The sequence below is a fragment of the Myripristis murdjan genome, chromosome 4 (genome assembly GCF_902150065.1).
Source record: "Myripristis murdjan chromosome 4, fMyrMur1.1, whole genome shotgun sequence".
In the NCBI taxonomy this organism is placed as follows: Eukaryota; Metazoa; Chordata; class Actinopteri; order Holocentriformes; family Holocentridae; genus Myripristis; species Myripristis murdjan.
In genome coordinates, this window is record NC_043983.1 from 23,957,321 (window position 1) to 23,967,320 (window position 10,000).

The 10,000-nt window shown below is 41.1% G+C and overlaps 1 protein-coding gene across 1 annotated transcript in view; it reads left to right on the top strand.

Moving 5' to 3' along the window:
• Nucleotides 1-10,000, top strand: part of anos1b (anosmin 1b) — a 48,287-nt gene that overhangs the window by 15,678 nt on the left and 22,609 nt on the right. The window lies entirely within an intron of this gene.

Below are 10,000 nucleotides of genomic sequence, written 5' to 3' on the forward strand. Positions count from 1 at the left end.
GATGCACATAACACACAGAGGCAAACACACAGTCCTCTCCAACAGACATCACACACACACACACACACACACACACGCACGCACGCACATAAACACGCCCTGTGAGACAGCTCTTGCTCACACAAAACAACGGTTGTGCAGAAGCTGCTGCCTGGATCCAGTTGATAGAAAAAAAAGAAAAATGAACCCTGTTTTTATTTTCTAAATGATGTGTTTCATTTTTCAAGTCAATTTGTAATTACTTTCAAAAGGAAAAAATAATAATGATTTCTTTAATTTAGATAAAACAGCTTCATAATCGGGTGATATATTGAGATTGCATTTGTATGACTATATGTTGTGAACTCGTTTATTCTGGGGCCCAAATGAGAAATCTTTCTCCAGAAGCCAGGGTCGTTAAAACAAACTGCTGCTTTTGTCATGTTGCATTAAAAATGACTCAGCACTCTTTACCGTATCCCATGTCCAAGCTGTTTATAATGTTACATGATGCAGGTGTTGTGTCCCCACAAAAAGCTATAGAGCGGCATTTGTGAACTTTTTCACGGGCAAATTACTTTGAAAATTCATTTGTTGCATTATATGTGATATTATAGTGTTGTCCATTAAGAAGAATAGCCCTTATAACTTAAGTGTAGTGAAAACCCCCTTGCAATGCCTTGCACATGCTAATTATTTTTACTACATATGTCTTAACATTATAGTCAATGTATTGCATAGCTTTATTGCACAGACTGTAATTACTATAACACTGCAGGGTAATAAAAGGAATGACAGACAGACGTGTCCTTTTCACCCACAAATTAAAACTTGTGGGAATACTTCCACGATGTTAATGCTGTCTTCATCTCTGCCATTAGCGTTTGCTTCATGAGATAAACACATGGCGCCTATGTGCAGAAACATAGGTCTGGGATTTTATATTTGCGCAAACAAAGCAATCAGGATAAGTAAAGACAGATAAAGTGACACCTGGCTTATTGGAAGAAGTAACCAAGTGAATCGTTACTGGAATTAAAAAAAGCACTTTAGGTGAGTAGTTGCCACAAAAAAGTAATATGAGTACTAATCAGGCAGATTTTGGGTCCGACTTAGTCCTCCTAACAAAACCTCCAAACAAAGTAACCTACTAACCCACTAAGGAGACAGGAAGTGTATACCATTTCAAACCACTGGCGCAGCTTTCAATGCGTCATCTTATGTACAGAGCATCTTTAGTATAAACGCCGAGTGTGTGGTCCGGTGTGTCGACTGAATCTTCTGGCGTGTGCGTTCTTATGATTAAAATATTAAAAATCTGTCATTAAATCTGTCATAACGTCTGTGGTCTCCCACATTTTTGAATTCGATTAAGATTAGAAAATCCTCTAGTGGGACACGTTGCCCCCAGTGCGGTTCAGTGACCTTCAGATAATGCAGAAGTATTGCGCTCAGGCAATTGCAGTAATAAGCAGAAAGGAATAATGGGTTGCACAAAGACCGGGCACCCAGGGGAAACGGGTTAGGAGGTGTCCCTGTTTCCTGACACACACACACACACACACTCACACACATACACACGCTGTATTTCTCTCCATTACTTTCTCAGTGTAATCCCTACCATATGGCTGGTGTAATAGTAAAGGTTGTGTTTTCAGTTGAAATAACGTCCTCCCTCGTCCCCCCATTATCCACCCTCCCTGGAGCAAAAATTAGCCCCTATTTATTCACTTAACACTGCCTGCCAGGAGGTCTTGGTGTGTGTGTGCGTGCGTGTGTGTGTGTGTGTGCGTGCCTGCTATTTCATTGTTTGATTTGAGTGGAGTTTCCATGCTGTGTATTTTTAGCTGCCAGTCTGTCCACTTTGCACTCCCACTGAGCTGTTAGCTTGTTACCGTTTTCTGGACGTTGCTGTGGGTGTTGCAGAGTGCTGGTCCCATCTCAGAGATGCAGACAGAGAGAGAGAGAGAGAGAGAGAGAGAGAGAAGGAGAGTGAGACAGTTAAATACACGTCTTTATGTGCAGAATGTGATGCAGTGATTTAGAATGGCTGAATGGAAAAGGCGTATTTCTGGAAAATTTTTTGCCTTGCAGTATAGCACAAATCCCTTTATGTGCAGTGTGAGGAAAAATATTTTGCTGCTAAAGAAATGTAAGAATCACAACGAAAACACTTCTGTGGAATAAATTCTGATGCCGTGACATTTGCAGCCAAAAAGTGACTGCAAAATATCCGAGGGTCTACCGCGACCTTTCAGAAATGTCAAACGCATTGTTGCTCCCATGAGCCTCCCGTTGTGTGTATATGGCCATTAGTTCATACATTACAATACTGCCAAGTGCCTTTCTCTCTTGTTGTCAGCAGGAAATATCACCAACATCAGCAGACACAGCCTGCCCAATATTAATCACTTCTTGAAAGACTTTCCAGTTCTTGTTTTTTTCTGATAGCTGTGTTTAGGTTCAGGATCCAACATTTCTGCAGTCCTGTTGGGATACAGCGGTCCAAGATCCGGATCCAGATCTGACAGGATCAGGCCATTTTCGGTGGCTCCGGATTCAGCCAGATCCTAATTAAAACATTTGTCCAGATGTGGATCTTACCTTTGCAACCCAATCTCCTACAAATTAAGTTCCCATACAACTAAACTGCAGGTTAGCTTCTGATTTATCACAAATGCTAATCAGCATATCTTATATATCACGTTGGATGACATTTTAGCCACTTGTGTTACTTTAACCACCAAAAGTACTCGGTTAAGGTAAGGAAAAGGTTCGGTTTAGGCATTAAAAACAACAAAATGTAACATAATGCACGTAACACTTGCAAAAAACAAGCACCACTGGTGTTTTGCAATGGACTCATCCACCACTCCACCTACCACCTAATGCAGACATTAGAATAAATGATTACAAAAAGTCTTGTGATATGTTATAAACAAATGTAATCCAAGGTAAACTATGTTCCCCTCAAAACGTATTTAGTCGTATGAGAATGTCATTTTTAGGAGACAGGGTGGATATGAAGTTGGTCGTTACGGAGTCAGACTTCACAGAGGGTCCACTGATAAGACAGAGCCGCTGACTGACAGTAAACTGAAATGTAAACTGAAATGGAAGCAACAAAGAAAAGGTCTGTCTGGAAGTACTTAAAATTAAAAAAAAAAAAAAAAAAAAAAAAAAAAAGGCTGCTGACATTTCTGTTTTTTTTTTTTTTATTTTACAAGTGGAATTTTTACTTGGAAAAACAATAAATACACTTAAATCAATGACATTTAATTATTCTATTTATTTAACTGTTTTACTGTTGTTCTCTATAATATGGATCCAATGCATCCAGAAAAGGTTCACAACAAAATTCACTTGGATGGAAACAGATGGAAACAGTCAGAGGTAGGGCTTGTTTCTGTGTTGCGCGGATTTCAGTAGTCAGAGTTATGGAGGTTAAACTGGTTATCTCTGCTGCCGACCTCGCTGCAAACGATGATCAACAGAAAGTGAGAGAGTGTGTACATATGTGTGTGTGTGTGTGTGTGTGTGTGTGTGTGTGTGTGTGTGTGTAGGGGTCAGCAGAGGTTAATGTCAAGAGCAGCCTATAGCGGGTCCCCTGAAAAAACCCCACCAGCAGACCGTCACGGAAACTACCACACTGAGCGAAACATCAGACATCAGCTTTCAGCAGTGCCACACACACACACACACACACACACACACAAACCTTTTCACCTCTACCAAAATTATTCTTTCAGCGAGGGGTCTTGGCCTGTCTCTCGTTCCTTCCCCCCACTCCCTTTGTGTCCCCTCAAAGCTGTGAATCGAAGAGAGAAAAGAGCGAGTGAGAAAAACTGAATGAGTGCCGACGGAAAGTATTTTTCAGTTTAATACCAAGTTAATGGTTTATTGCCCTGGCTCTGTTCATCTGACTGTTGTGTGTGCATGAATGCCAGGGCGGTGTTATGCATGCTATCACCTCGGCCCCGAATTCGGCAGCAGTTGATTGTAGGAGGCTCGCACTCCTGTAAACCGCAGCTCCCTCTGATAGCAACAACCACAGAGTCTCTTTGTGCTTGTCTGAGCTGCAGAGTTATTACTTCTTGCCATTTTATAGTCTGTTGACAGTGAAGACAGCCAAATATGTAAAAGTCAACATTGGAGGCTAATGGCATAAGGAGAGAACAAAAACAGTCACGACACAGTCTTCAAATACAAGAACAGAACTGAAGCACGATGATGAAGTAAATACAAACAAGCATTCATACACAAGATGACATAAAATTATAAGAACATCATGAAGAACAACAGATAAATAAAGATAAAATGAGATTAGACAGAAGACATAGGTGCTCATTCTGCCCTCATTGGGAGTGTTATACAGTGTGTGCTCTGTATTTGTTCGTCGTTTTCTTTACAAAACAGTCATCAAGGCTGGTTAACATCAACCACAACATAGAAACACGACTGGACAGACAGACAAGTTTCTTATGTCCTTCAGGGCTGTTCCTCCAACATGGAGAGGCAGAATCAGAGAGAGTGTGAGAGAAAGAGAAAACAAATTGGAAGATGTAGGACAGAGAAGTTGCTGGTCTGTAGGAGTGAGATCCAGAAGGAATAATGGTGGTTTTCGGACATTTTCTTGTGACCTTAAACCAATTTAAGGCTGTCCAGGTGAATCAGGAAAATGTGCCCTGGTTTCAGCCAGCCTCCCACTGCAGGAGCTAGTAAAGGCTTTGGCAAGGGAACTTTTGATAGCAGTTTTTACAGAGTAATTTCATGACTTTTTCTTTTAGACCGTTTTTGAGGTAGAGGGAGTCACTCACTCTGGAAGTCTGAAGCATAAAATGATTAATGATTTCACGAAAAAACAAAGAAAAAAAAACAGGAACTTGTGATAAATATTTCTAAAACAATATGCTATTTGATATTTAAGATAAGATAAGATATTCCTTTATTAGTCCCACGGTGGGGAAATTTCACAATTTGTATACTCAATTTGTATGTCAAATATCAATTGATCACACTCCATTAATCTCCTCTCCTCCAAAGCATTTTCAGGTTCAGAACTCCAGATCCATCTATTCCAAAAAAAATATATTCATATATTCCAAAAAAATAATGGAAAGAAAGATTATGAAGTGGCATAGGTTTTTATCAGTATAGAGAATGCCAAGGTGATGATGAGGTAGTAGAAAGGTCCAAATACATGTTGATTCACAATTGTCAAAAAAAAAAAAAAATGTAAATCTGCTTTGATATTGTTCTTTCAGTGGATTGTGGGTGATGGGTGATGAACATCATGATAACGTGCCGAAACAACAAGCTGCGTCAACAGTGCACCTTTATTACCTGTTTATAGTTAGCTGGACAGGCATAATGTGTGTTTGAGTAAAGCAGAGTCTGTTTGCCTTCTTAAGTTGCAAGACATATTTGTTTATTGTACGTCTTGTGGATTTGATTTTCCAGCAAAATAGCACATGAGTGCAATGCTGTTTAACAACCAACTTGGGAGTCCTGGATATCGGGCCTTCCCACCGGCACCTGAACGCAACAGAGATTTGTGGATTGGAAGACTGTGTCACTGCCAGAAATGTCTCAAAATTGCAAAATCAAATGTAACTAAATCCACATGTGTCAGATGATTTGTGAATGCAGATTCAAAAACCTGCAAATAAATGCACATGTTTTTTATTTACTAGGTGTAACATATATTATGTTTTGTGCATTCATTTAGTGCTGAGAGAAATCTGGGCACATACAGGTCTTTCTATCAAACAGACACACACACACACACACACACACACATATACTCACACACACGCACACACACCAGGCAGATGTTGCTGCACCACATATGGTTTGAGTCACATCATCGGCGGACTCCCTGCCATGAAAATCCACATGGGAGTTCACAAAATCTGAACTACAGCCCTTCCTCAATCCCTCCATCCCTCCATCTCCCTCAGCTTTTATCTCTGTCTCTCTCATATCACACACACACACACACACACACACACACACACACACACACACACACACACACACACATGCAGAGGAGAAGCAGTAACATGGATCAGGTGTGTATGGCAGCGGGGTGACCGCTAAAAACAGGTCTGATGCAGAACAGAGGAGCAAAGGTGTCGAGTCCCCGCTGCCCTTCCTCTCATCCTCATCCTCTGCCTCTGCAGCCCTTCTCCCCTAAATCCTCTCCTCCTCACCTGTGCTTGCCTCCTCTTCTCCCCCTCGGGATTCATATCACTCAGTTTCAACTCCTTTTGTATCCCTCTCTCCTGCCCGTGTCCTGCTGTTTGACTCAACGCTCTGCACATTTGTTCCTCCTTCCTTTCTTAAGAAATCTCTTGCTTACAGCTGCATTCCCTCCCTTTGCCCCACAGAGTCCGCTGGTTTAATGCGACTTCACATGGGGCTATGTTTAATTTATTGTGCCATGAGCGCCAGCGCTGACAGAGTATTGTCAAAAGTGTTGCTGCGTCCAGGGCATGAAGTTATTCTCGGCAAGAGTATTATAGGAAATTGGTCAGTTTCCCATTAAGTGATGAGAACAGACTCCATTTATTCCAGCGCTCCATGCAAACTCCATGTGGCTGATAATAAACAACTAACATTTCCAAAGTCAGGAGATTTTTTGTGATAAAATGGTCTGTGTATTTCTAAATTTTAAAAACCCTATAGGATTAAGACCCTGAAGAAGATTTCGCTGGTGTGTTTAGTTGCCTTGCTCAAGTAATAAATTATATTGTTTCATTCAAACGGAGTGCCATTGTTTTTTCCCATGATTGTCTTCATCGCCTATGAATTGATATCAAGCAGGACTTACAAGATTTTGTGTCCATATAGGATTAACTCAGTATGGCTGATCAGCTTTTGAATGATCATGTTATGAGCCACCATATTTTCATCCACTGCACAGATTAGATTAGATTAGTGTGAATTTACCTTGAGAGCTGCCAAAACTTTGTGTTTTCTTGCTGTTGCGATAATGCAAATCGCCTCATATAATCCAGTGAAGTGTGTGCTGAAGTGTTAGCGTAGAGCACCAGAACAAAATTACCCTCAGATTTTCATGTCTGTCATGACTTAACAGGTAAATTGTCCTCATTTGATGCATTCCTTTACATAGCTCACCTCAAAAAGCCGAAAGAGCTTGATCTGTCTTTCACAACACCATCCATTTCTCCACACTCCACATCCGCATGCCTCCCAGCATCATTATCTTTTCAAAGGTAGACTTGACAGTGCAGCTTTAATACTTTTATTCTCTAATTGAAAGAGTGATGAAGTAGAGAGCGGGAGACAGATTAGGAGAGACAGAGGAGGGAAAGCTCTGGTTGGATTCAGTTCTGTCGGCGGCTGTGAGCGCGAATGCGGTTCTAGAGGTGGGGAATTGAACCACACAGTTATCTCCGGGCATTTCTCCTCCTTTTTTTACCCCCTTCTCCTCTTCCACTCTCTTTCCTCCTCTCCCTCCAGTCCCCCCCACAACCTGCCGACTTCAGTTAGCCGTAGTTGTTTTACATGTTTTTCCAAAGGTCTGCTAAAACGCTAACCTGCTTTTCAAAGGGATTTTTGGAATTTGTTCCGCTCCTTTTCACCCAAGCACCACAAGGCCGAAAAAGTGTGTGTTTGTGTGCATGTGTGTGTGTGTGCGTATGCATGTGTGTGTTTGTACGCTTGTTCGTTTGCATATTTAAAAACATGTATGCTGTTTGAAATGCGCTGTCATCCAATTTGCCACGTAAACACATCAAATAATTCAATATATATCATTCAATAGTATATCACTTTTGATATATAAGACAATAGTTGAGTCTTATATGTTGATTTTTTTAAATTAGATTTATTATCACCCATTGTAAATGTGCCTATATTAAATTAAATATGGCATGTAGCAGTTTAGCATTAAGGAATTATTACCAAATGATGGTAAATACTGTACAGAATAACTACCATTGCTTTGAGGCCCGTGCTTCTTCCAGCCTCTGCGTTGCATTTACTCCGGTCAGATTTCTGTTCCTCCAGAGCAAACTGAGCCAAAGCTTTAGAGTTTCTCAGAATAGTCGATGATCAAATAAGTGAAAAGAAATTGGAAACATCACTTCCAACATGTTTATCCTCTTCCGTAAAGTGAAAGAGAAAACCTCGGACTGAAAAAAAGACATTCTCTTCGTCTTAAATTTTGAGAAACAGCGTCCATTGTGTGTTTCAGGACAACATGTGTATAATGAACTAGTGCTCAGTTTTGTCTATATATGCACAGTTTGGTTGTATTGGGATTATCCACACTAGTTAGTATTTTTCCTCTGAGGTCCAGAAATACAAAGACAAGGGTGAACATGGCAGACTCCATGAGGCCAGCAGCATTAAAAGGCCATACCAGTGATTCTGTGTGTTTAACCCAACTTCTACAGAGGGTAGATGTTCAGTCTCTTTTCCCAAAGCAAGCAAGTCATATTTTAGAACTCTGATATAATTTTTCTTACTTTTTATCCAGTTTTATCCACTACGATATGAAAAATTAAGTTTCAGAGACTACAAATTTTTTTCACACCAATATTCCATCACCGGGATAAAGCCGTCCACATTAGTTTTTGTAAAAACAGCAGCACTGTTTTGTTATGATGACTTGAAATTGGGCGGATTGATTCGGTTCCTCCATCAGAAAGTAGTCCCCAGGGAATAATCAGTTCTGAATAAACGTTTCCAAATATTTTGGCCACAGACACCGAACATTACAAGGTGCCTGTTTCAACCAAGAATTAAAAAATGTTGTGAAAGCATTTATACCCCAGTATGATTTGCAGAACGGTTTGTTGCAGTGCAAAATGTGGGTTAATTGTAGTTCAATGGTCCTGGAACAATACTAGTGTGAGTTAGAGGCTACCAGTCATCTCAACCATGACCTCATTTTCTCTGGCATTTATACCCTGATACTGCATCTGATTTAACAATGATGTATTGATGTTTAAAAATGAGCGCTGGGATAGGCTCCAGCACCCCCCGCGACCCTTGCGGATAAGCGGTTTGGAAAATGAATGAACATTAGCAACTTGAAATATGTCTAGAATTCAAACTCCAAAGTAAGACGAGGACATGATTCGATATTAAATTATTTCTCACACTGTGCGGACGGAGCGAGCACATCTGGACCGTGCCTGTCTTTTTGTGTCTCTCTCGCTTTTCCTCTCACAACTTTCTCTGGGCCTGTTCACTGTTTTTCTTTCATCTCCTCTCTCCTTTTCAACTGACACTCACTCCTTTCCTCCCTCCATCCATTCTGAAACCACATCTCTCTTCCCCTCCCTCTCCCATTTCCTTTCCTCGCTCACCGAGTGTGGCTGTCATCCCTCTATTGTGGCAGGTGAGGCCATAAACCAGCAGGAGGGACCAGCGGAGGGGTGCAGGGGTGGAATACAATGTGCGTGCATGTGTGTGCATGTATGAGTGTGTGTGTTTGTGTGATTAATGATTATACAGACATTTGAGGAGAGCCTGTATAAAGCTTCTACCCATGCACGCGCACTAACACACACACACACACAGTCATTAATCTCAGCTCTAGTGTTAGTGTGTTGGAGTGTTAAACAGTAACATCTCTAACCTCTAACCTGTGCTATGTCTACCGGGCTTTTCTCTGTCTCTTTCACACACACACACACACACACACACACACACACACACACACACAACCTAACACACCCTAACACACATAACTCATCATGTCGCCTCCAAGGCCAAAAGAGTCCATTCCTCTCTCAGCTCCTCTTACATAAATACAGTGCAGGAACATTTCAGTGATTTACAACATCCAAGTGACATTTGAGAGTGTAAGGTGTGCGCTGCGTGGGTAACAGGAGGGTTTGTGGCTCAAATCCGTCTCACCATCTGTGTCACGCCCTCGCCTGTCCTCCTCCTCTCCACCTGGTGTACCATCAAATGAAGCACAAAGGACAAAAAACAAATATTTAAGCATCAGTAAATGCATTTTCAATGAAAGGACTCTTGAATT